A 27516-nucleotide genomic window follows, 5' to 3' on the forward strand; every position below is an offset into this window, starting at 1 on the left:
AGGCGCATTCCCCAATTAATAGCTCCCTGCATTGTTGCCCGAAAAAGCCTTATTGTTGTCATTTTTTCATCTACTATTTACTGCCTACTTGGATTTAATGCCTGGCAGTCAGGCAGGATAACAGATAAGAGGTGCATATAATACTTGTAAAAATATACACAGCTCCCTCATTCTCCACAGTCTTGAGTGACAATTGCTTCCTTGGAAATCACATCCATCTCCAGCAGTCCCTGTTTTCATTTGTGTGTTACTCAAACATACATCAGACAAATGTCTTTATGACAATGGGTGCCAGATGGTTTTACATCAACTGTGGGAGATGTAGTTCTTAGACCACTGATGGCTGGATCGCTTTCAGAAAGGTCAGTTTTGTTGACTGCAGTAATTTTTAGTGTTTTCTCACAAATATCTAAAACTGTAAAAATTCGGACTTAACCCAGTGAGGTTAGGCATTGGCATGAGAAATCAATAGCAAAATGACCAAATGAAGTGATTAACATAGCTATTTGTCAAAATGAAACCAAACTTAGTCTAAGCCAGGGAATAATTATAGAGTACTTATAATACAAGCTTCCTTTAGTTGCTCTAATGCACTAGTGTTGCTGCACTTTTATCTGCAGAGTTCCTCAACTTCCTCCTGCTCACAACATACTTTGCTTAAAGGACCATTTCTAATTCTGGCTCTGCTATTAGACAAAAAGTCCTGAGCAGAGTTTAATTGCAGGGCAGTTGCTGTAATCGCCAATGCATTCCCTAGTTTGGGGTTTGGATTTAAAATGTTGAATAATCTGAAGTTTAAAACTACTGCTTCTTTTTAAAGTTTGTAGTGTTTCTTTCCATTTATCTACAGGAAGGACCTTGCTGTAACAGGAAGGAGTAACCAGTGTGGTAATGAGATTTCAAAAATAGTTAAAATAATCCACATGGGTGAAGGAGTAAGAAGGGGAAGGATATCAGCAATGGGAAATTGAACAAGAATGTAAGACGTTTACAAGCCTTAACACCCCCTTCAATGCCATGGGGGCCTTTTTCCTCCCCTCAGGTCCAGATTGCAGCAAGAAGATCAATGTGAGACAGAAGACCTCACAAAACCATAACCATGCTTGATTGTTTCTTTCATGTAATGGCTTCTTTGTCTCGTACAATGGGCAGGAGATCAAAAGAAGCAGGGGTATTGGAACAATTTGTATACTGTGGGTGCTGAGAGCCGTTGAACCAAACTGTATATAATGGAAATCACTTAAATCCAGGGAGAGCAGCAGCAACCCCAACACCCCTAGTTCTAGCACCTATGAAAAGAAGTGACCCTCATCTCACAGTGAAAGCTCTTCCTCACTCCACCCTCCTGTGGTGTCACTCTAGAGGAGCAATGTGCTCTTTGCCCCTAACAAGCCAGATGATCTCACCTGTACCACTGTTAGAATCAGGAAACCAGGGTTTGCTTCTTAACCTGACCATTGCCTTCTGTTTTGACCTTGAACACTTGATCTTTCTGTCTCAACTTCCCCATCTGTAAAATAGGGAAAAAGGCTGAACAACCTTTATTAAGTACTATGGAGGACTTTGCTATATAAATATCATGTATTATTATAGATTTCCTGGGACTTCTTCAAAGAAAGACCAGCCTTCTTTTAATATACAATTGCGGACACTAACTACAAAGCTAGCTAACTTAATATGGTCACATGACTTTATGTGCAGTCTAACCAAAGGCTCTAAAAATCACTCGCTTCACAACATTTAATCTATGGTGGAGTGTTAAATCAATCTGCGGTATCTGTGTCAAATACGTAGCTTCTAAATATCATCACGCAAGTTTTATGCCATTAATGTGACATTCTACTGGCTCTTGAATGTGTGGCCTTTGACAGTCCCCTCTTGGAAACCATGTCTGAACACAACAGATAATAAGAGCTATCCAAAGTTTATAATTCCTATAAGGTGTAAAGCAGTTTAGTGAGTGCCAAGACTTTCCTTTCTTCTGTACTTGCTGATACAGCATACATTATCATATTAATGCTGACATAGATCACATTCTACAAATATCAAGATATCTCTTAGGCCCTGAAGATTCCAATTTTTATTTTGTTTAAAATTTCCTGGGAATTTATCACTATTTATTACAATTTTTTAAAAAAATGGATGAAAATCAGGACAAAAAATTAATTCCAGCTTTCTGGGTAAATATCAGGGTTAGTATTGGGGGATGGGAGGACAGGAATACTGAAAGTAGAAACAGTTTAATGCTGTGCTTTATTTCATGATCTATACATTAACAGTATGTACACATATGCAAGTGCATGCATTTGTGTACCTTCGACATTGCTTTACTTTAGGAGACAGCCTTGCATTGACGCTTAGACTAACTTATTAACAGACAAATCTATATCTACTGGATTTTCTTAACATAGATCAGTATTTTCAGGTTCTTGAGTTGTCCAAAATTCAGGTGGAAATTAGTATAAACTGAATGACAGCTTTTGTAAAACCCAGGAATTTTTCAGTAAAAAATTCAGTTAAAAATGGAAAACAAAAGGGCCTTAGTCATCTCTTAATCTTCTCCTGTCTAAAGTAAATAGATTGAACCTCTTTTTTCTGTAAAGGCACATTTTCCAGACCTTTAATCATTCTTGTGGCTCTTCCCTGAGCCATTTCCAGTTTGTCTACATCCTTTATGAAGTATGTACACCAGAACTGGATACAGTATTTCCATAACGGCCTTGCTAATATGACATAAAGAGGTATTACCATCTCCTTACTCTTTCTTGATGTTCCCCTGTTATACATCCAAGGATTGCATTGCTCTTAGCTACAGTATTGCACTGTGACTCACCCAAGTCACATGGGCAGCCTATGGCAGAAATGGGACATGAAGTCAATTTCCTGAGTTGCAGTCCAGTGACTTCCGTTCTATGGATTCTTTGGAGACAAAATTAGGGCCTGATCTAAAGCCCATGGAAATAAACAGGAGTCCACTGACTTAGTAGACTTTTGATGGGGCCCAAAGCTACTGCATTTTTGACAGTTCTCCTGTATAAGTTGTTCAGTTCAGACCAAGTGTTTTTGTTTTCCAGTTCATCTGCGTGTGGGGGTGGGGGAATGACGACACTGTTGATTATAAATGCAAGCATTACTTCATGATGATGATCTTTCCTTTTGCATGATATTATTAATATGGGGCTCTGTGAGCTTGTTAGAAATTATTTCTTAAATGAAGTCTAAAGAAGGGAAGATAATAGGTTTTACAATCCCTGAGGTAAACAGTGTCATTTTAATTTTCTTTAATAAGGACCTCATCTATCTTGCTGCCAGTCTGTAGACCTAGAACATCTTGGGGGAAGTGACTATCATGGTTACATGAACTTGCACTTTCCTACAATATTATAAATGGCAGGAATGGTTGAAAGTAATATAATGGAACATTATTTTGTTCCATTGTTACTCTAGGTAGAGTTTTGCTTTCACTCTCTCTTGGCTACTTTTTTCTTAACCCTACTTTCCTGGAACATTGATAGTAAAAGTTTCAAAACAAGGCATGGGCATTTTTCTGCATTGCTCCCCCCTCTACACACACTTGAACAAATTATTTTATGCTCGTGCCTCTATTTGAAGCTGTTCAGGGGTTTGGAAAGTTACAAGTGTCCTGGTAGAACTGAATGAGTGGTAGGTGAGCGGGGTCAAGGATCACCAGAAATGAAATTTATCAAATGTTTCTGCAGTTTATTTCATAGATATCATAAAAGTATTGGTGAATAGCTATGCGATAATTGTGAAGCAGTATAATAAGTCATATTTATTATGCACCTTTGACCCTCTCATCTGGAACTAATCCATCTTCACTGATATCAGTTCTAGTTTTCCAAACAACTTAACATCTTCCAAAAGCTTTTGTCTTGTTTCAATTCTGCCTGCTAGAAAAAAGGTTTCTTTCTTTCCCCCTAAATGGGAAGTGGGATTCTATTCTCTGCACAGGCTGCTCTGGCCCACAGGCCAGCCCAGTTCTGTCCTGGAACAGTGACAGAATAAAGATCAGGTTCCCCTTGCTCTATCAAGAGGTAAAAACAGGAACTCCATGCTATTACAATTTGGGGAGAGCGTGAATACATAATGGAATGGTATTAATAAAGGGGTTATTGACAATATTTTTGAATGATCACATTACTCATGAGTAATCATCTGAGAAGATTGCGAATAAAACTCTTATTCCACTCCATCATGTATTACAATTGTACCACATGAGTTATAGTATAACAATAGCTGCTTTATCAGTATTTAGAGAATTCAGGACTTTTCAGTGGGACTATATATTATCTTCTACCTGGAAAAATCTTACTTGCCACAAATCTAACTGTACAGGACTATGAAATATAAGTGCAACCGACAGAATCTTCCCCTTCCTTCTTTAATGAGGGATTTTGATAGAACTCATACCTGGGGGAAATACTGTATCCTACGTCCTTCTTCTGATTCCCCACTTTTATTTGCATGCATGCTGGCAAATACTGTCTTAGTAGGGAAAACACTCCTACCACTGAGTGATTATATTCCACTCTCCTTTTTGCTGTCTCTCTGTCTGGCCAGAGATGATCACATTCTTCATTTTGTCTTTATTAGAAGAAACTTTCTCTGGTTGTGCTTAAGCCATCAGCCTAACTAGAAAGGTTAGTCAGGCGATGAGGACTCACTGGGGAGACCAGAGTAGTTACCGTCAGAACAAATCATACACACTAACAGCTGAATAGAACATACTCTCAAGTGGCAAGAAGTGTGGCCAGCTGTAGACTCTTGGACCCCAATGCACAAAATAGATTTAAGTAATTTAAATTTCAGATTTAGGCACTACTGCAATCCACAAACGCCCACTTGGCTGCTGCCTAACCCTTTATGCACATAGACTTGCTTGGTGCCTCAATTTCCCCAGATGCCTGTCTTTCCCTCTGGACATGCACACTGATATCTTAGGCAGGATGCCTCTCTCTGGCCTAAGCCACAGCATGATCCTCAAACCAGGTGGAGATAGATGGGCAGAGGCAGTGCTAGTCCATTGGGGGCCCTAAGCAGTAATATTTTTCAGCCCCCCCAACGCACAATAAAAAGTGAATAGGGGGTCCCCTTGAGCTGCTCAGGACCTAAGTAATTCCTTAGTCTGCTTATGCCTAATGCCGGCTCTGTAGATAGGTGTTGCCCTATCTCAGCTGTGGGGGGGCCAATCTCGTGGCTGTGCTCAGAGACCCAGGGTTGTGAGCTCAATCCTTGAGGGAGCCATTTAGGGAAGTGGGGTAAAAATCTGTCTGGGGATTGGTCCTGCTTTGAGTAGGGGGTTAGACTAGATGACCTCCTAAGGTCCCTTCCAACCCTGATATTCTATGAAACATGCCCAACTCCCATAAAATAGGTAGTGGTGGAAAGGAGGCCTCCCTTATATCCTTTAGCCTAATGGTTTGGGTACTCACTCAAGATGAAGGAAACTTAGGTTCAATTCCCCCCGTGTCTGATGGGAAGCAGGAAGCTCCTATCTCACAGGGGAGTGCTCTAACCATTTGACCACTTTCTCTTTGGCCCAATTAATATACAAATTATTTAATACAAAGTGGAACAGCTTCAAAAAGAGAGATTAAGAGAGGCCCACATCAGAATATCCCCATAGCCCAGTGTTTAGGACACTCAGCTGAGAGGCAAGGGAATTAACAAATAGTTAGTTACCTGAAACAGATGCCTCATATGGCAAGTTCTGCTGATGACACCAATCCTTGGCACTGGTTAGAAGGCACTTTAAGTATAGGTCAGAAGAGTGGAGTACCCTGTTCTCATGATTGAAAGTGGCCTTAAAAAGAAGCCTAAAAGGCTCTGATGAATAAATAAGAGGTCTTATGAGCTAGAGCTATAGGGCCTGGCAGTGAAATGCTAAGAAACCCACAAATGTATTTAGGCTGGATGTCTAGGTAATAAGAAAGCATTCCTAGCATCTTGCTTGAAATGCACTGATCAGAGTTACAGCTGCAATAGCTGGAACTAGAGAGAGTCAACATTTTTCAAACAAAAATTATTTCATTTAGAAATAGTCTTTTTTTCCAAAAAAATTCTGTAGAAAAATGTCATGCCTTTTCAAAATACTTTTCCTCCAAAATTTTAATCCAAAGCGTTATCCAAATGGGTATCAAACATTTTAAATGACTGAGAACTCAGTTTTTGGTAAATGAAAAATTTCCCCCAATGTTTTCAATAACAACCCCCTGCTCCCAAAACTTTGAAACAAACCAACACTTTCAAGAAGTGTTGTGAAACTACTTTTGGATTTTTCAACCAGCTCAAGCTGGAGCCATGGAGGTCAGAAAGGCATGGTCTGGAATGCGCTGGGCCTTTGTAGATCTGACAAGATCAGCACGGCAGACTCTTCAAGCCAATCTACAGGTACTTAGAGAATTTTTAAAAAAAGGACACTCAGGAGAATTTCACCACAAGACCGAAGCTGAAGTCACAAGACTCAAGGGTGGGAATCCTGTGTATAGTATCTTTAAAGAAATAAATGTATCACATGGCTCTGCAATTTATGGCCTGGATGTAACTCAGAGCCAGATTAAGGCAATCCAGGAGGACCCTAGGGACAACATGATATCCCCACCCCCCTACTATTCCCACAGCTTGCAGTCCCTTGCTCTCCCCCTCCCTGGCCCTCAGAGTAGCAGCAGGGGTTTCCTCACCCATCCTGGAGAGGCGGGAAGGGCAGTACTTACCCTAGCAGTTGTGGTGTAGGTGTCACAGGAGCAGGGCCGGCTCCAGGTTTTTTGCCGCCCCTTGAAAACTGCCGCCCCAAGCACATGCTTGCAATGCTGGTGCCTAGAGCCGGCCCTGCACAGAATATTGGTAAACTGCTCCTGCTGTACTCTTCTCTCCCTGCCACACACAGAGTACTCTACTGGGATGGTGTTTGCAGGTCACTCACCAAGAGCAGTTGATCAAGGAGCAAACATCCCTCTGAGGTATGTGGGGCAGTTTCCTCCTCTCAGAGCTATTGATCCAGGGTGTTTGGAGACTTGGGCAGAAATCACTGCATTGGTTACACTCAGTGCTTAATTTGTAATGAAAGAGGTGCCAGGGCTCAAGCAATTAGGTGCCAAGTCTCAAGCAATAACTGATGCAGCAAGCCCAGAGGTGCCTGGGCTATGAATTGCCAAGCCTAGAGGTGCCAGGGCTCAGTCCTGGCAAGCTATGGCACAAATTAAGACTGGTTAAACTTGAGTCACATTTCCAAGCTTTTCTTCACAACCATGAAGGCTAGAAACTTGTTTTTAAAATGACAACTGAGATTCTGATATACTCATATGATTCCAGGAACTGGGGCCTTAGTAGGGTTGCCAGGTATCCGGTTTTCAACCATTAAAAGTCCAGTTGGCGGCATAGGCAGGCTCCCTACCTGGCTCCATGCAGCTCTCTGGAAGTGGCGGCATGTCCCTTAGCTCCTAGTCATAGGAGCAGCCACAGGGGCTCCTCACGCTGCCCCTGCCCCAAGCACCGGCTCCACAGTTCCCATTGGCCAGGAAGCACGGCAAATAGGAGCTGCAGGGATGGCTCCTGCAGGCGCAACAGTGCGCAGAGCTGCCTAGGTGTGCCTTCGCCTAGGAGTCAGAGGGAGATGTTGCCACTTCTGGGAGATACCTGAGGTAAGCACTGCCTGCACCCTGCACCTCCTGCCCCAGCCCTGAATGAATGAAACATAGATTAACATAATTTGTTGGGGAAGAGTCAACATGGTTTTTGTAAAGAGAAATCATGCCTCACCAATCTATTAGAATTCTTTGAGAGGGGTCAACAAGCAAGTGGACAAGGGGGATCTAGTGGATATAATGCACTTAGATTTTCAGAAAGCCTTTGACAAGGTCCCTCACCAAAGGCTTTTAAGCAAAGTAAGCTGCTATGGGATAAGAGAGAAGGTCTTCTCCTGGATTGATAACTGGTTAAAAGATAGGAAACAAAGGGTAGGAATAAATGGTCCATTTTCAGAATGGAGAGAGGTAAATAGTGGTGTCCCCCAGGGATCTGTACTGGGCCCAGTCCTATTCAACATATTCATAAATGATCTGGGAAAAGGGGTAAACAGTGAGGTGTCAAAATTTGCAGATGATACAAAACTACTCAAGATACTTTAGTCCAAAGAAGACTGAGAAGAGCTACAAAAGGATCTCTCAAAACTGGATGACTAGGCAACAAAATGGCAGATGAAATTCAATGTTGATAAATGCAAAGTAATGCACATTGGAAAACATAATCCCAACTATACATATAAAATGATGGGATCTAAATTAGCTGTTATCACTCAAGAAAGAAATCTTGGAGTTATTGTGGATAGTTCTCTGAAAACATCCATTCAATGTGCAGTGGCAGTCAAAAAACAAACAGAATTTGGGAATCATTAAAAAGAGATAGATAATAAGACAGAAAATATAATATTGCCTCTATATAAAGCCCACATCTTGAATACTGCGCCCCATCTCAAAAAAGATTCAGAAAAGGGCAACAAAAATGATTAGGAGTATGGATCGGCTGCCATATGAGGAGAGATTAATAAGACTGGGACTTTTCAGCTTGGAAAAGAGATGACTAAGGAGGGATATGATAGAGGTCTAAAAAATCATGACTAGTATGGAGAAAGTAAACAAGGAAGTGTTATTTACTCCTCATAACACAAGAACTAGGGGTCACCAAATGAAATTAATAGGCAGCAGGTTTAAAACAAACAAAAGGAAGTATTTCTTCACACAATGCACAGTCAACCTGTGGAACTTTGTCAGAGGATCTTATGAAGGCCAAGTCTATAACACGGTTCACAAAAGAACTAGATAAATTCAGGGAGGAAAGGTCCATCAATGGCTATAAGCCAAGATGGACGGGGATGGTGTCCCTAGCCTCTGTTTGTCAGAAGCTGGGAATGGGCGACGGGATGGATCACTTGATGATGACCTGTTCTGTTCATTCCCTCTGGGGCACCTGGCGTTGGCCATTGTCAGAAGACAGGATACTGGGCTAGATGGACCTTTGGTCTGACCCAACATGGCCATTCTTATGTTCTTAATGATTATATCTGTCATGTACTAGCAGCATATAGAGCAAAATACCTATGAAAGGAATTGATGCTGACATTCTAGTTTTAATGGGGTTTTTTTTGTATAAGAGAAAGAATACATGACACTGTGTTGTTGTGGCATAAAGATTTTAATGCATTCATTTTGAATAATGTTGTACTTGCACCTTTGTGATGTGTGTAATATAACCATTTCAAATTCATGCTGTTAAAACCTTAATACAACAAAACCCTATGCCCCATCATGCATACTCTCTCTCTCAGAGTTTGCAAAATCTCCTTTCAAAATCTGACATTAGCTTGCAGACGTTTTGCATTGTGTTTGATCAATACTTGTTTGACTTAAACCTAGAATATCAGCATCCGTTCCTTTCATGGGCATTTTGCCATATATGCTAATAATGGCAGGTATAATCCTTCCATGAACAGCATTGTATTCCTATGCTGAATTTCTACCTACAATGAAACAAATACTTTGTTTTAACAGGGTAGAGAGGTTTACTTTTAGTGTCTTAGAACCATCATGTTTGTATCTAGTGTGCTTATCTTTTTCTCTCATTTTTGTTGCATGCTCTTCTACTCTGTATAGCTCAAGACAGCATAATTAAATAGATTTAGATTTTGGAATTCTGATATTTAAGAATTATATTTTTCTGCTGGAGAAGTTTCAAATGTGTTCAGAGAGGTGTTTTACTCACCCTGATCTCTTTGATATTCTCAGTTCTCTAAGATTCAGTGACTCAGCCACTGAGCACTAGATATCATCTGTATCTTTTTCTTATTTCCAAGATCAAATGGTATAAAGGGCAGAATAGAGAAAAATAAAATGGTGTGGATGGTAACATGGCAATTGAATACCAGGAAACTGATAGATGTCACACTCATCTTTATTTTTTTAGTGATGCAGCACAAGGTAAATTGAACCAGTTAGTTCATCCCATTTTTCACTTTGTCCTTATGAGATGTTTGGAGCAATGAGGTCAGCTGAGAGATGGACATAAAACTTACCAGAGCTGGCCCAAAACAACACTTATCCGTATCCTGTTTTTATGCCTCTAAACATTCACTTCACTTGTTTGCAGTGACGTGCTGCCAGTATGTTAACAAAGGATTCCAAACAAAAGATTTCCCTCTTAGCCAGTGACAAACCGTGTGTGTGTGTGTAAACATATTAAATGGCACTATTCTAAAAATGCTTATAACCTCTTCCTGCAAAAATATGTGGAGTTTATTAACAGTATAGTATAGTGTTCAATTTGTATAATCTGAATAGGCTGCAGACTTTATAAGTGTGCCAAGTAGAATCCTCTCCTGGATTTTTTTCTTCAAAGTAATTGTAATCTGGTCTATTCTAAAGGCAACACACTTGATCAGCAGAAGTAATTTATATGTCATCTCTGGAAGGGATGAATTCACAGTATTCAGAGATTTGGTTAGCCTTCATAGGCAGGCTAAACATCCCAAGCTTCATTAAACTGGTTAGCAGAATTTTAACAAGGGAACCCCCTGAACCCCAAATACTCCTTCCATTATATCAGTGTGTAATCATTAAAGAGAAAATAATATACAGACATTTTAATGCATGTCTATATATGTATTTCTAGCTTGCTTTTTATAACAATGAATCTATGTAGGATGCGGTTGAGAAAGAAAAAAATAGAAACAGCTGGATTTTAAAATCTTGACTGGCATAATTTGAGAGACACTTCTTACAAAGGTATTGCTAACATAAATTCTGTATATGGCTATGATTAGAAAGTTGAACCTTATGCCTGCAGGAATGCCTTGATTTTGAATGTGATAAACTGTTTAGGTTGCACTGAGCTAGGGACAGAACCATAGGCTGGCGTGTAATGGACACCATCTTATGATTGAAGTCATTTTATAACATTGTACAGTCATGGCACTGCCAATTCCTTCAGATCCACTAGTCTGAAGAAAGCCTGTTTGAGTATTAGAAAAGGTAGTGAAATTTACCATTCACTGGGCTATCATCCAGTTATAAATACCAGAAGTATTAGGGAAATACAAATATCAGGATATAAACCAAGGTAAACAAAACTTAAATTCCAATTAAAAGCAAATCAAGGAAAACTGGGTAAGAACTTAGTTGATTGTGGGTGTTTGGTTTTTGGTAATAAATGCTATTTATCATAGCTGTAGTTATATTACACTGTAGAACAGACAGACATTCTGGTTAATTTACATTAAAATAAAGAGACATTAATTTGTTGGGATCACTGACACATAGTTTGAAGAATTAAGTCTTCAATGTTTTTATCAGTTGTGCTCAAATAATAAAGACTTTGGGCCTTTGGGTCTGATTCTCTTCTCACACCAGTTTTACATGGGTGTAACTCTGTTGACTTTAATAGAGTTATTCCTGATATATATTGATATAAGAATAAGTCCTCAGTTAAGGTGATGATGGACACAATTAAAAATCTAAATAGAAGATTTAGATGGAAGGTTAGTATTTTACTAAGAAATCAATGCTCGTCACAAGAAATATCCTTTGATTTTATACAGAAGTGATGCTCTTGGAAATATTTTTATTTAAATATACCACATTGCTTTAAATCTTCCGGATTTATTTGTCTTGACAGGTTTTGTTTCCTCCGTATGTTTGCCAGCAGCTAAAGGATCAGAATTGATGAACTGCATGGAAACATGTTGTCATGTTGTATATACATTTCTTACTTTCTCACAATTGTTTTTTACATTTAACTTGCACTCCTTTGGAGAGGAGATGATTATTTACTGTTACACTTACACACTACTTGCCCATCAAAAATGCTTTGCAGATGAACCTTTCTTCCAAACATTGCACTGTTGAAGTTTGCACTGGCAACTCGCCAGTGTCTGTGGGCTGCCCTTAATATGCATAGTCATTTTCATTGGTTCTGACTTTGGACAGACAGTGTTCCTGCTTGGTCTCAGCAAAATTGTCTGGATTGTCTGGAACAGTGCATCCCAGGGCACAGCGCTGCAGTGTAAGGAGACTACATGTTAAGTAGGAGGATGGATGAGGACCTCATTTCAGATCGATACTGGCCTAATTTTTAATTGTATTTGTTGATTGATTCACATTTATAAAAGCACCAATGCAAAGCTCCAGTTTCATGGCAATAGTTATATACACATTCATACAAATATTTGACCGTCAGGCTGTAGATCCTATGACTAGCCAACTCCCTTTCTCTCTAAGGAGTGACTGCAGAGCACCTTCCTGCTCTCACTTCCTTGTTTATAATCCTACCACAGCTCCACCCCAAGCTGGACTTCATCTGCCGTTAGGTTTGATCTGTCCCTGGTTTCCTTCCAGGTGCAGCGTAAGATTAGTTGGCCCCATTAACCCACTCAGCACTTGTGTGGGGTGGATACCTCAGCGTAATATTCTTTCCACAATAATTGTTATGTTTAATTATAATTTTGGATTGTCCTTATCAATACAAATGTCCAACTCCTTTTTGAATCTGATTAAGTTCTTGACCTCAGCAACTTCCTGGGGCAGTTTTTCCCCACCTTTTAACTGCATGTTGTGGTTAAAAGTATTTTCTTTTGTTGTTTTTGAATTTCCTACCCTTTAATTTAATGGAATGTTCTCATGGTCTGTTGTTATGAGAAGGGGAGAGTAGAAGTTTTTGATCTACCTTTTATCAGGTCTCTTCTTATTCATCTTCTCTCTAAGGTAAATGATCCCAGTCCCTTCAATTTCTTTTCATATGAGAAATTTTTAGTGCTCTTGTTCATTCTCATCACCTTTCTCTGAACCAACTCCAATTCTGCAATCCTCTTTTTGAAATGAGATGACCAGTAATGCACATAATATTCTGGATGAGGATGCACTATTGCTTTATATAAAGGCATTATGATATTCTCGGTATTATCCACCATCCCATTCCTTATGCAAAGGTAAATTATTGTTTGCTTTTTACAATTCAGCTGCACCTTCTTCATTGAGCAGTCTACAATGGTACCTCTTCTTGAGTTGATGCAGTTAATTTAGAACCCAGTAAGGTCTATGAATAGTTTAAATTTTTCCCTCCCATATGCATTACTTTGCATTTATTTGCATTGAATTTGCAATATAATACATATTGGAGGTTAAAGTTTAAGCTACTCATACACCTTATGGGGTTCTAAATTAACTGTATCAGCTCAAGAAAGGGACCTAGGCATCATGAAATTACTATCTGATGACTATTCAATGTCCAATGCGTAATGCGTTTGATGGTCTCAGTCCAGTTCCTGAGGTCATGTGTCCACGTAGCACGAAACCCCCACATTTGGCACTAATCTGTACATTTGGTGGCAGTTTCAGCTGAAAGGCCACAAACTGAATGGATATGAAGACTGAACAACCCTCCCGTTTGTAAAGGTGATACCTCCAGGTCAGGCTTTAGGCACATTGGCAGGAGAATGTGGGGAAGCTGCCATTGTCCCTGCATGTGCTGTATCCATTCTGTGGAAATAGGAATTTTATCTTCCTTCTCTTACTCTGATCTTCATGTGATCTTTGTCTTATGATCACCTAAGACAGTTTTTTCCAGGTCTGTTAGTTGACAACATTCAAATGCCTCCTGAAGAGACTTTTTCCCTGATGCCTTTCACAGACAATCTACTAGAGAAAGATATTTAAATGACGGGGTGGAATTTTCAAAAACACCTCAGGGATTTAGGAGCACAACTCCAATTTATTTTCAATGGCACTTATCCTCCTAACTCCTATGTGTTTTTCAAAATCTCTCCCTATACAGCTATTTAAAAAAAGTGAAGAAAATCAACACAAATTTTGATAAATAATCTATGTACAAAGTTGGATTTCTGTGGGCAAACTACTCTCACTGAGCTGCATTCTCCTCTTATGGCTTTCCACTGTCACTCCATTTCCCTATTTCTTTCTCACCATGATCTGTCATGTTTGTTGTGCCCTTGATTTCATGCTGAATGTAATTTCCTCTAAGTTGGAACTTTACCTTTTTAAATTTTATTTTACCTATTAAGTGGCATGCACAGTTCTGCATCATATATATCAGTGCTGTGCCATGTGTGTTCCGGGCCTGGTTTGAATATTCAAATCTGGACACCCCCCCCCACAACCCCCCCCCCCCAACAAACTCTGAAATCACCACAAAGTAATTTTACAAAGGGATCTGGTTTCAGAGAAGGCTAGGAATCTCATTAATTAGCTCATCCCAATCTGCCATGTTTCTGAGTTCTCTATAGAAATAACAGCCAGATTGCTTAACCTCTATTGCCCCATAGACATAGGCCTTGATTAATTTATCTTTTCAGTAACAGCCACAGTTACAGGAAGACAGCAAAAAGTATGCAGTACTGTTTCTGTATATGGAAACTTAAATCTAAAAGCCCTTTTGTGAATGAGGCTAAGGAGATCAATGGACGACTTTATTTCCAAGTCATCCTTACAGATTTCTTACCAAAAAAACTGTCAAAGAACTGTCAGTGTCATTCTCAAAGCTCTAGTCTAGTCTAAAGCATCAAAAACACTCTTAACCGGATTTTGTAGTAGACAGATGGTCAGCCAGGGTAGAGGTAATCTTGGCATGCTTTTGCATTTTAATGTAACACTAATATACTTTTTCAGCCAATCCCAAAGAAAGTGGAAAACAGGGTATACAATCTTTGAACAAGTCCAAAAAAATAGAACAACTTGGGGAACAACCATTGCAGCAGTTCTCCAATAAGATTCAGTGAGTGGACAGTACATGGGATGAAAGACACACAGTGATTTATGTCAGAAGCCATGATGGGGATAATCATGCCTAGTGATCGGAAGATCGGCAGTTGTGTCTAGTTGTAGGAGCCAGGGGTCAGAGCTGGAATCAGGAGTCCAGAGCAAGGTTTGAACAAGGTTAGAGCAGGACTAGGGCTGAAGCAGGAATCAGTTACCACTATCAGACAGAGGAGAGGTCCAATCAATGAAACACTGTTGGGGGAGATTGAACAGCTGTTTCTCCTCTGAGTCTGAAATACCTGAATTGAGAGTCAACAGACCAGCTCTGGCTTGTGGATTGGCTGGAGCCTAGCACAGAAATTACTCATTACTGCATGTGACTTAATCAGTGTCTACTTCAGAGATGACTCATCACCTTACAATTTACCCGAGAATTTGATTTTGAACATCTACTGTAGCCATATTAATTCCATTGTCATAGCTTTGTCCTCTGCAATCAGCAATATCTAAACCATCTTTTTTCAGCTTCTCTAAAATAATCTCCATAACACCCTTACAGTTAGGGGGGAGGGATAGCTCAGTGGTTTGCACATTAGCCTGCTAAACCCAGGGTTGTGAATTCAATCCTTGAGGGGGGCCACTTAGGGATCTGAGGCAAAAATTGGTCCTGGCAGGGAGCTGGACTTGATGACCTTTCAAGGTCCCTTCCAGTTCTAGGAGATTGGTGTATCTCCAATTATTACCTTTTTTTTAATTACCCTCCCCTGTTTTGGTGTGGATATCTATGAAATCTACAAAGCATTAAATGGAACCCTGAATGGTCTATTTGGGGGCTGAAAATGGAGAAGGCTAGGGCCCCCACAATGGAAGAAAAAAAAGAGAAGTTAAAAAACAAAACAACTCCCGTCATCAAACCAGGGCCCTTTATGGACGCCTAACTTGCTCAGTTCCACTGGAATCATTTGAATCCCCCTTCCAACAGCCGTGAGATATGTAATAAATAAATAAAAATAAACAGTCTAGTACCTTTCATTAGTTCACACACACAAAACCCAGAAGAGTAGAATAAAAGCACTTTGTAATGAAACCCTGTAGTTGCCAAGTGGGAGAGTGAAAAAAATTTCAAAGTGTTAAGGAATTTGAGATTGGTGTATGATATTAAATACATTACGTTTCAGTATTAAAATGTTTGGGTTGTTCTGTTTAAGGATGCAAATAAATGCTCTCTACAAATTACTGTAAGATGCCCTTAATGCTGCTCACTTCTGAGACCTTATTAATCTTTTCAAAATTATTTGTAGGAGACTAAGAATTTCTAATATATTTCACAACCAATTAGAAAAGTCTTTTACTGGGGCTTAGGATATGGGACTAATATGCATACCAGTTTTAATGCACAATCTCTCCATACATTTCTGTGTTTCTGATGCATTGAAAAACAGTTTGTGCTCCATTGGGAATTCAATTTTACTGAACATATTGCTGTGTTCAGTTCAACCACTGAGCAAACTGTTTAGAGGCCCACTCTTCTCCAACATGAGTACATTTAAAGTGACCTAAACAAAGCTGTTAATGATGGATGCCACTTTTAAATTTGTCTAGTCATGGCAGTATATATTGATATGTTAATCAGGTTAGCCATGTTTCAGATAGAAGCATTATTGCATATTGGCTGATTGTTGGTATCTGGATCCTTCAGATAATTCACTCTGCAAACATATAGGTTTTATACCCTATGAATGGGTGGAGTCTCCATTCTACTCCAGCTAAGGTCTGTGTGTGCTACATAAGGTCAAAAGCAACAAAGAGTCCTATGGCACCTTATAGACTAACAGAAGTATTGGAGCATGAGCTTTCGTGGGTGAATACCCACTTCATCAGACGCATGCTCCAATACTTCTGTTAGTCTATAAGGTGCCACAGGAATCTGTGTCGCTTTTTACAGATCCAGACTAACACGGCTACCCCTCTGATACATAAGATCAAGTTTACCTCCTTTCTGGGATCTGGTTTACTAGTAACTCAAATAATACATAACATATGCCTGCCTCTCTAAGCCTGGCTGCTTATGGGGACTTCTACAGGATCTTTTGTCTCTGCCCTGAATAACACTGTGCAAATGAACTTTCAGAAGCCCCTCATATTTTTGCTGTTGTGAATGGTGGAATAATGTTTCAAAGCTATATTAAAAACTTAGTAGTTCAGCTGATTCAAAGAAAATTTAAATTTGTAAGAGATTTTCATGTTGGAATGAATAATATAATTATATCAGATTTACATCTGTTTTCATTTTGCTGACTCTTTCTCTTCTCTTGTTTAAAACATATGTGACCTAGAGAACAAAATGCTTCATTTCCCAGCTTTGCCTCTCAATATTTTCTCTCCATTTCCCTCAGCAATTAAACGTTACTCCTACATACAAGAGGATATGTCACTTTTTGGCCCAACATTTTCAGTTTTCATTTTTTTTCCATGTAAAAGTCACAGTTTTCCGTGGGAACCCCTCTTCCCATTTTCCATCCAAATGTGTTCTACACACAAAGCACACAGACTGTTCTTAGGTATAGTGGGCAAGTTGGAAATTTAGGTGACTGATGATGTCCCCATAACTTTAAATGTTAAAGAGACTAAAGGGAACATTCAGCCTTAGCATAAGCAGGTGCAACTCCATTGACTTCACTGGATTAGAACTCTGTCTGCTTATACCCTGAATATGGCCCTACATTGGGCAAAGTCCTACCTTATGAATGAAGTTATTACTCTGAATTTTGAGAACTTTCCTGTTTCCCTAATGGCTGAACTCCAGTAGCAATTTGGCTAATTGCCTAGTCACAGTAAAGATAAATAATTCATTAGTAATATTACTCACTGATTCAACTTATTACATAATATTATAAGAAAACCAGTTCTAAAATTGTAAAAATCTAAATATTTTCAAACTTCCATGTATGGTTCTGATCACATTCAGTTTGCATTTTGAATCCAAGTTTGGGTAGATAGGTATTTTCTCAATTTTTTTGTTATTAATTTCATCTGTTAATAATTGGTTGACCTGGGAATTACATCTTTCTCCCTCAAATGATTTTAAAGATTGCTTTTGGTATCAGACACTGTAGCACCTTTGGTGGAACATTATAAATATCATATCTGCAAGACAGACTAGAGTATTTTCAAAGTGTCTTGATAAGGATAATAAAGTAAGAATGCCTTTTATTGATGTGTGTTACAGCCATTCCTCTGTTTGTAATTTCTATTCAGAGCACATACCTCTGCTCTTTGGCTGGTTAACATCTTTCACTTTAGATAAGGTTTTGTGCTAAGCAGAGGAATTTGGTTTTGTAAGGTTTATTGCAGCTTAATATGCTGTAGCAATAGTATAAATTTATCTATAAAAACACTAGCATAATTGCAGCAGAAAATGAAGACATAGCAAAAAATAAAGTGCATGTTAGATTTTCAAAGCAGTAAATTAGACTTCACACTGAGCTGATGCTTTGACTCTGTATAAGCTCTTTACTGCCAGAAGCCACTGTAGCCTTACATTACTTTTGTTTCTTTTTCTTTAAGAGATTTAAAATTTGCTTGATTTCTAAACCTTGCACACTGAATAACCTGCATAGTAATTAATGTTTAGCTTCTTCTAAAACTGTGTGTGTAGAAGGGCAGACACAAAAGTAATCTGCCAGCCAGGTTTTCTGTATGCTTCTCCCAGGCTTTTGAAATGTTTAATATTGTATGGTAAAGACCTTTACTGTAGCATTGCAATTATCTGTCATTGCAGATCTCATTTTCATTATCTTTGTTGCAGTCTATTTCAAAATAGAGTGGAAACCTATTATCGGGAACTAGAATTCTTTTTCAGACACTCAAAACAATAGTCTAGTCATCTGTGGTTTCAGTCACAACAAGCCACAGGACTAATTTTAGTTGTTTAGATATACTCTAAAGTGAAGTAGTCACTTTCAAGTGATCATATGGTGATTTGTTGACGCAACTGAAGCACATTTAAAGAAAAGTTGTTTTTACAATAGGAAAAGATAAGTTATTTGTATAGTACCTTTCTTGAATGATTATGTTTAAATGCAGCTGCTACCAAGGTATCTTCAAGGAGATTTACACATGCAGGTCCCATTAGTGCCAATGGGAGTTATGCATACAGTTATTCAGACTCATTGAGTCAAGTGGTTTGACTCATAACTCTCTACCAGTCCTTTCAAGCTCTTTGTGGTAAGCATTAATCCTGATTTTGCAATTTAGCAATGGGCGTGCTTCAACCTTTTGTTCTGGGTCTGTTTTCTTTATATTTAGAGTCTACTGCTGCTTTAAATCATGTAATAGTTCTAGTACTGTTTCTGTGCTGGTGACGTTTGTGTGTGTATATCAGGGGTTGGCAACCTTTCAGAAGTGGTGTGCCAAGTCTTCATTTATTCACTCTAATTTAAGGTTTCACGTGCCAGTAATACATTTTAACTTTTTTGAAGGTCTCTTTCTATAAGTCTATAATATATAACTAAACTATTGTTGTATGTAAAGTAAATAAGGGTTTTAAAATGTTTAAGAAGCTTCATTTAAAATTAAATTAAAATGCAGAGCCCCCCGGACCAGTGGCCAGGACACAGGGAGTGTGAGTGCCACTGAAAATCAGCTCGCATGCTGCCTTTGGCACGCGTGCCACAGGCTGCCTACCCCCGGTGTGTATATATATGTATACACACACACACACACACACGAGCCAGGGCAGGTGCAACCACTAGGCAAACTAGGCGGTCGCCTACGGCGTCAAGTGGTTGGGGACATCTGGAATTTTTCCTCCCTCCCCTCCCTTCCCCTCATGCAGAGTACGGTGCGGCTGATTGGGCACCTGGGCTTGATTTAGCCACTCCCATTGGCCTCCAGCAGGCAGAGTCCCGTCCCCGCCCTCCCCTCCCCCTGTCCAGGGCCGGCTTTAGGAAGTGCGGGGCCCAATTCGAACATTTTCGGCGGGGCCCCGGCAGGGATGACTAAAAAAAAAAACATGTAAAAAAAAGCCTTTCATTTCTTAGCAACTGGTTCCCTATAAAAAGTTCTGAATTAAGGGATGTGCCACAGTATGTATTTTTTGTACCAATAGAGTTAACATACGTCCATATTTTCCCAGGACGAATTTTTAAAATTTAGCCTGACATGTCCGGGAAAATACGGATATATGTTAACCCTATCTAAAGTACTTTTTAAAAAAAGTACTAGAAATGAGCTCCGTTTCACATGTGTGGGTCCCCGCCACTCCCTGGGGGTGTGCTAGGGTGACCAGATGTCCCGATTTTATCGGGACAGTCCTGATTTTTGGGTCTTTTTCTTATATAGAATCTATTACCCCCCCCCACCATCCCAATTTTTCACACTTGCTGTCTGGTCACCGTAGGGTGTGCACATGTGTGGGTACCAGCTGCTCCCTGTCCCCCTCATTGAAGCAGGTGTGCAGGGTTACTGCCCTGGGAACTACAGGGCACCAGTGGACATGGGGCTGGCTGCAGGCAGGGCAAGGGGTGTGGGGCTGGCTGGAGACAGGGGTGTGTGGGGTGGGCTGGCTGGCTTCAGGCAGGGCCGCAGGGGGGTGCGGCAGGGGTTGGCAGGGCTGGAGACAGAGGAGTGCAGGACTGGCTGGCTTCAGGCAGGGGGGTGCGGTGGGGTTGGCTGGAGACAGGGCAGGAGGTGCGGGGCTGATGCGATCAGGACAGGGGGTGCAGGGCTGGTGTGGGCAGGGCAGGGGGTGCGGCAGGGGTTGGCTGGAGACGGACTGGCTGCAGGCAGAGGGTGCGGGCAGGGCAGGGGGTGCGGGACTGGCTGCAGACAGGGGCTGGCTGCAGGCAGGGCAGGGGGTGCGGGACTGGCTGCAGGCAGGGGGTGCAGCAGGGGCTGGCTGCAGGCAGGGGGTGCGGGTACAGGGGGTACAGCCCACCCTGTATGGTGAGTGCCCCTTCCTCCCTTCCCCACCGGGGTAGCAGCAGCAGCCTGGGGCTCAGGGGAATTTAAAGGGCCCAGGGCTCCCCTGCTTCCACCGCCCCGGTCCTGTAAATAGCTGAGGGAGCCCTGGGGGAAGCGGTGGGGCTCCAGCGGCTATTTAAAGGGCTGGGGCAGTAGAAGCAAGGGGAGCCCCGGACTTTTTAAACAGCCCCCAGAGCCCCGCAGCCCTACCACAGGGCTCCAGCAGTGGGTCTCTGGTGGCAATTTAAAGGGCCTGGGGCTCCAGCCCCTGCTGGGAGCCCCAGGCCCTTTAAATTGCTGCCGGGGGAAGCTGGGCCACCCTGGTACAGCGCACCGGCTCTTGCCAGTACGCCGTACTGGGGCTTGGGCGTGGGGCCCTCTTAGGGGCGGGGCCCGATTCAGGGGAATTGGTTGAATTGGGCCAAAGCCAGCCCTGCCCCGTCTCAGCGTCGCATCGCCAGCACTCTGCGGGGGAGGGGCTGTGTGCTCAGCAGCCTGTTTGGTTTGGCTCCCCATGGAGCCAGCAGCTTGAGCAGCGTGGTGATAAGAGGAGTCCCAGGGGTCAGTCGGGGAGCAGGGGGAGGGTTGGATGGGTTGGGGGGGGGCTGTCAGGGGGCAGGGGTGTGGAGAGGGATTGGAGCAGTCAGGGGACAGGGAGCAGGGGGGGGTTAGATGGGTTGGAAGTTTGGGGGCAGGTCTGTCGGGGGGGGGGAGTGGTTGGATGGGGCGTCGGAGTCCTGGGGGTCCATGTGGGGGTGGGGATGTGGATAAGGGTTGGGGCAGCCAGGGGACAGGTAGGGGATAGGATCCTAGGGTGGGGAGGGGGTCTCAGGAGGGGGCAGTCAGGGGACAAGGAGCAGGGAGGCATCCTATTCATGATGTTTCAGGGTGCATTCCAGACCAGTGAGGGGCTTTGGTACCCCTGACTTGCAACCTTGGGCAACTTACAATGCCTTGTTGCTGTAGCTCCCACCTGGGCCACTCACAAACAGCCTCCAGGAAACTGCAGCTATTCAACACCCATTGCTACTGGCTGTGACTAAATGCCATAACTTAACCCCAAAATGTTTGGTCATCAAGTTATATCTGCAAAGGGGACTTAGGCATTGCAGTGATGAGACTAAATTCACCCAATGGAATCCAAAGCTCTGAGATAGGTACCCAGGCTCCCTATATAATGAATGGGGAGAGTTGGATGTCTAAGAAGAGGATTCACAGAAGGCAGCAAGCTGAGCAGCCAGTGCTTAAATTAGGCCACACCGTCTGCCTGTGTACTTCCTACTGGCTAAGCCCCAAACCTGGGGGGAGTTGGGGGCTAGATTCACAAAATGACTTAGGTGTCTAACTGCTACTTTAGGTGTCTAAATCTTAGAATCAGTCCCTACTGGGATTCCCAAAGTCCTGGCTCAGCTGACCCCAAGCCCCGTATGTGCCTAAAGTTGCCCTGTGCCTACATTTTTTCATTAAACATTCCCTAAGTGCCTATATTTCTGTCTCTGAGAGTGCGCACTGCTGCCCCATGCCAGGCATCCAACCCCTAAGCCCCAAAGCAATGCACAAACTGGGAGAAGATAGCTGTTCCTCTGCCTAACTCGTGTGCGGGGCCTGAGCCAGTAAATGTGCTCAGAGCTCGCCTACCAGATTGGCCCTTATAGACGAGCTTACACAAAACAGATGCGGGGAGGGAAGAACTTCCCTCATAACCTTTAGCCCAGTGGTTAGGGTTGAGGGTTGGATGAGGGGAGACCTCCAGGTTTTGAAGGGATTTGAAGAGAGCCTTGCCAGTTCTAGAGTGGATGCTTTAATCCCTGAACTATATGATATAGTCTGAGGTGGGGCTGCTCAATTTCTCCTGTTGAAGCTGGTCCACTGTGAATAAATAATTTTTTAAAAGGAGTCACCAGAGCAGGGCACTGAATCCAGCTTTAACAGGAGAGACCAAGATACCCACCAGGCTATCCAATAACTCAGTACTTAGGGTACTCACCTGTGGGGTTGGAGACACAAGTTCAAGTCCCTCCTTGTACTCAGGCAGAGGGCGAGTTTGAACCTGAATCTCCTATGTTATGGTTGACCACTGTTTATTGGGTATGGAAGGGGGGCACCTCCTCAGCTTTCTGAGAAACAGCTGACCAGGCTTAGGTGACTAATTCCAGGAGAGGAGTCATGGCTATGAATCCTGACTGAAGGGAGGCACCTCCTTCTGCCCTGGAGTGTACCTAGGGCCAGATTCACAAAGAAACTCTTAGGTGCCTAGAAAAAAAAATCACTGGAGTCACAAAGCCTGAATTTGGCACCTAGGCTCCTCATACAATGAATGGGGAGAGACAGGTGCCTCAGAATGGGATTCACAAAAGCCAGCATGCTAGTCAGCTTGTTGCCTAAGATAGGTGATGCCAAGCTGAGAGGTGTGTACTAAGCCGTGCCCCTCTCTTGTAGACAAGTGCCTAAATCCTGGCTGCAGGGAGGCATCTATGCCATTTTAGCAAGAAGTCAGTGGGAGAGGGGAAGGAGCACTCTCATAACTTTTAGCTCTATGGCTTGGGTACTCACCTTGGATGTGGTTAACCTCTGGCTCAAGTCCTCCCTCTGCCTGAGGAGGAGAAGAGATTTGTATAAATTCATTGGGCCAGAGAAAAAAATTACGACTCAGCCCATTAGTGAGGGCACTCACTTGCAAGGTTGGATACCCAAGTCCCTCTTCTAATAAATGTGTTTATTTATACAAAGTAGCACAGCTTCAACTGGAGAGAAGGCAAAAGAGTGCCTTACAGCTGGATTGGGCGACACAGGAGAGGTGGGGAACATAGTTTGTGAATCCTGCTGGGGTTTAGGCACCAGGCAGCTCAGCAGTGTCAGGATTTATGTAGTGGTGCACATGTGCACCACCGGAAATGTAGGGACTAAGGGAATCTTAGCTATCTATGGACTTTAGGTATGTACAGGGTTAGGTGGCTGCTAAGCAGGAGTTTTGAGGATCTAAATTTTGGACATAGGTACCTAAAATGGCAGTTAGAGGTCAAAATCTTTGTGGATTTAGCTCATTGTTTTTTCCCCAGTTGTCTATCTTTAAAGTTCTAGTCTTCCTACATGACATCATCCAATTTGTGACAATGTTAGTATACTTTTTATGCTGACCTAGCATTTGCCACTCATGTTAGTAACAATGGCCAGATTTTGTATCCTTCATGAATCTAACATTTCAAATATTACCTGTTTGTTTCTCACTGTAGTTTTTTCCTCACCTTTATTATCATAATGATCATCTTGCTGGCCCTTCAGATTTTTCTATTCTGCCCAGGATCCACTAAAAATGTTGCTGCTCATTTAATTTGTTACACTCTCCCCAATTCCCATAGGAGTCTTCCATTCAGGAGTTTACATGGTTACCTCTGAAGCTGACAATTAAGTTCAAAATCTTATTCATATTTAAGGCTCTTAAAACCTCAGATGCTTTGATACTTATGGAATCTGATTCATGTTTAAGTTCCCTTTTGAAGTTTGCATTCAGTTTCTGATTTATCTCAACTTCCTCCCTTGCCATTTGTTTTGATGAGCTATCTTACCATTGCTAGCACTACCCTGGTTTGGTGGACACCTCTCCCTTTATTCGACCTCTGCTCTTTTTTTAGTATGTTTTATGTGAGTTTCAGTGACAGATTAATAAACCTTTTTTAATCCATAGAACTGATACAGTACAGATGGAAGCAGTGTGCTTCTCTCCTGACCTGGAGGAACCAGCACAACAGGCAAGAGGGAAATTCTCTGCCCATATTCATTCAGTTCCTGGAGTATCTGCTGCAATTGTCAGAAAGTGTGTGAGCTGTGATGGAGACTTTTTGTGGACTCACGTCTGCTGGAACCACCAACTCATTTCCAGTGGACTCCAAAACAGGTTTGCCACATACTCACAAAGCGAGCTTGCCTTAATTTTACAGTAATAAACTGATACTTAACTTGAGATGGGTCCCTCAGCTTTAAATTCCATAACACTAAACCACAATCCTTCACTGACATAATCAAAACGTGCAGTCAGCGTAAAGCCCTGATTGGGTCAGGCATCTTGGATTAAGATTGGGAAGATCCTTTCTTCATGTCCCACTTCCACCTAGAACTGGCCCTTGGAAGAAGCAGGTGTGACGATGCAGTTCTGGCGGGACCCAACTGAGAGTGCCAATTCAGGACCAATTGCTCAAACAGGGCAGTTACAGCCCAAGGCTGGGTTTTTTCCACCTCTAAGGCAAACCAAACCAGCCAGACAAAGAGGACTTTGGTTTCACCCCACTGGCTAACCACAAGTCACACAAACAATTTCCTTTGTGCAGAGCTTCAGTTTGTAGCAAAGTCCCTCCAGAGATAAGAAGCAGGATTGAAGACAAGATGGAGATGAGGCATCAGCCTTTTATAGTATTTTCCAGGTGTAAGAACCTCTTTGTCCTTACTGTGGAAAATTACAGCAAAATGGAGTCTGGAGTCACATGGGCAAGTCCTTGCATACTTTGCTGAGTTACAAGGTGTATTTGCCTCCTCTCAATGGGTCAATTGTGTAGCTGATGGTCCTTAATGGGCCATCAAGCAGGCTAGGCAGAGCTAACACCAACTTGTCTGGGATGTTTCCCAGGCCTTGGCTACACTGGCGCTTTACAGCGCTGCAACTTTCTCGCTCAGGGGTGTGAAAAAACACCCCCCTGAGCACAGCAAGTTACAGCACTATAAAGCGCCAGTGTAAACAGCGCTGTAAGCTAATCCCCTCGGGAAGGTGGAGTACCTGCAGCGCTGGGAGAGATCTCTTCCAGAGCTGGCGCCACGACCACACTCACTCTTCAAAGCGCTGCCGTGGGAGCACTCCCGCGGCAGCGCTTTGGAGTTTCGAGTGTAGCCAAGCCCCCAGAAGCATAGCATAAGTTTGAAGTACAGACAGTATAGAGCCAATATTCATAACTTCAACTACAAAATGACACATGCATACAGCCAACCTAATCATAACCAGCAACCCATAACCTGGTCTTAGACACCTTATATGACCCCCTTTACATAAGATTGGTGCCACTACAGGACCTTGGTTGCAACCAAGTTCTATATGGTCCCAGATTATATCAATAACGTCACAGCAGCCAGCCCTTTTTATCTCACCTGCTGGGCCCAGGTAGGCCCTCTAGCAGGGCCAGCATAAGCCTGGTATACCCTGTCACAAGCTAATAGACTTCCATTCATGCTGTCAAATGGATCAAAATTGAAATGGGAGACATAGAGTTTAAAAATACTGTTTAACCCATTCTTGAATTCTCCTATTTCAATAGGATTAGGCATCCAGTCTGACTGAAAAAAGAACTAACTAGACCGGGGTCGGCAACCTCTGGCACGCGGCTCACCAGGGTAAGCACCCTGGGGTGCTTGGCCAGTTTGTTTACCTGCTGCGTCAGCAGGTTCAGCCTATCACGGTTCCCACTGGCCATGGTTCGCTGTCCCAGGCCAATGGGGGCTGCGGGAAGTGGTGCAGGCGAGGGATGTGCTGGCCGCAGCTTCCTGCCGCCCCATTTGGCCTGGGACGGCGAACTGCAGCCAGTGGGAGACGCGATCGGCCGAACCTGCTGACACGGAAGGTAAGCAAATTGGCCCAGCCCGCCAGGGTGCTTACCCTGGCAAGCCACGTGCCAGAGGTTGCCGACCCCTGATCTAGACCCTCTACCCATTACCTGAAATGAACATTTTGTACAGGTTTTAGCAGTCCCCCCAAACTTCTGTCACTTAAAGTGTAACAGGCAGGCAGTTTTCTGTCTACAAAGAGAGGTCCAGCAGCTCTTATACAGGGCCGGTACAAGGATACTTTGCGCCCTAGGCGAAACTTCCACCTTGTGCCCCCCCACCCCACCTCCACCCCTCCCCCCAGAGCGTCGATTATAAACTTTCAAATATGAATACTGCATAATAGGGCATTGTTCATTAGAATAATACACCTTCAGCTTGAAAAAATTATTAATTTCATTATTTAGTCTACATATTTAATGAAAATAAATGAATAACCTGACAGGGTGTGGGGCTGGCTGGCTTTGGGCAGGGGTTGCAGCAGGGGCTGGCTGGAGACAAGGGGGTGCGGGGCTGGCTGGAGACAGGGGGTGTGGGGCTGGCTGGAGGCAGGGCAGGGGGGTGCAGCAGGGGTTGGCTGGAGACAGGGGGTGTGGGGCTGGCTGGAGGCATGGCACGTGGTGTGGGGTTGGCTGGAGACAGGGGGTGTGGGGCTGTCTGCGTGCAGGGCAGGGGGTGTGGGGTTGGCTGGAGACCAAGTGCGGGGCTGGCTGCGGGCAGGGCAGGGGGTGCAGGGCTGGCTGCGGGCAGGGGTGTGGGGCTGGCTGGAGGCAGGGCAGGGGGTGCATCAGGGGCTGGCTGCGGGCAGGGCAGGGGCTTTAGGGTTGGCTGGAGACATGGGGTGCGGGGCTGGCTGCGGGCAGGGCAGTGGGGTGTGGGGCTGGCTGGAGGCAGGGCAGGGGGTGCATCAGGGGCTGGCTGCGGGCAGGGTGGTGGGTACTGGGGCCATCCCTAGATATTCTGAGGCCCTATGCTGGCTCCCCATGGGGGGGGCGTGGTGCCCCCGGCCTCTGCGGGGGGAGGGTCCTCGGGGGGGCAGGCCTCGGGGGGGCGGGGCTGGCTTGGAGGGCAGGGGGGAACCACCCCCCAGCACTCACCAGCGGTGCGGCTGAGGCCGGGTCTCTGCACTTCCCCCGCCGGTGAGTGCAGGCTGAGCCCTGCTGCAGAGCTCAGGGGAGTGGGGGCG

At 43.2% G+C, this 27516-nt stretch overlaps 1 long non-coding RNA gene across 1 annotated transcript; it reads right to left on the reverse strand.

Annotated features, from left to right (window-relative positions):
• LOC123371014 lies at positions 1-27516 on the reverse strand. The gene is made up of 3 exons (XR_006579688.1): positions 27428-27516; positions 1407-1510; positions 1-415 (listed from the first exon to the last, which is right to left on the reverse strand). It is a non-coding gene; the product is annotated as an uncharacterized LOC123371014 (long non-coding RNA).

This window comes from Mauremys mutica, chromosome 1 (assembly GCF_020497125.1).
Source record: "Mauremys mutica isolate MM-2020 ecotype Southern chromosome 1, ASM2049712v1, whole genome shotgun sequence".
Classification (NCBI taxonomy): domain Eukaryota; kingdom Metazoa; phylum Chordata; order Testudines; family Geoemydidae; genus Mauremys; species Mauremys mutica.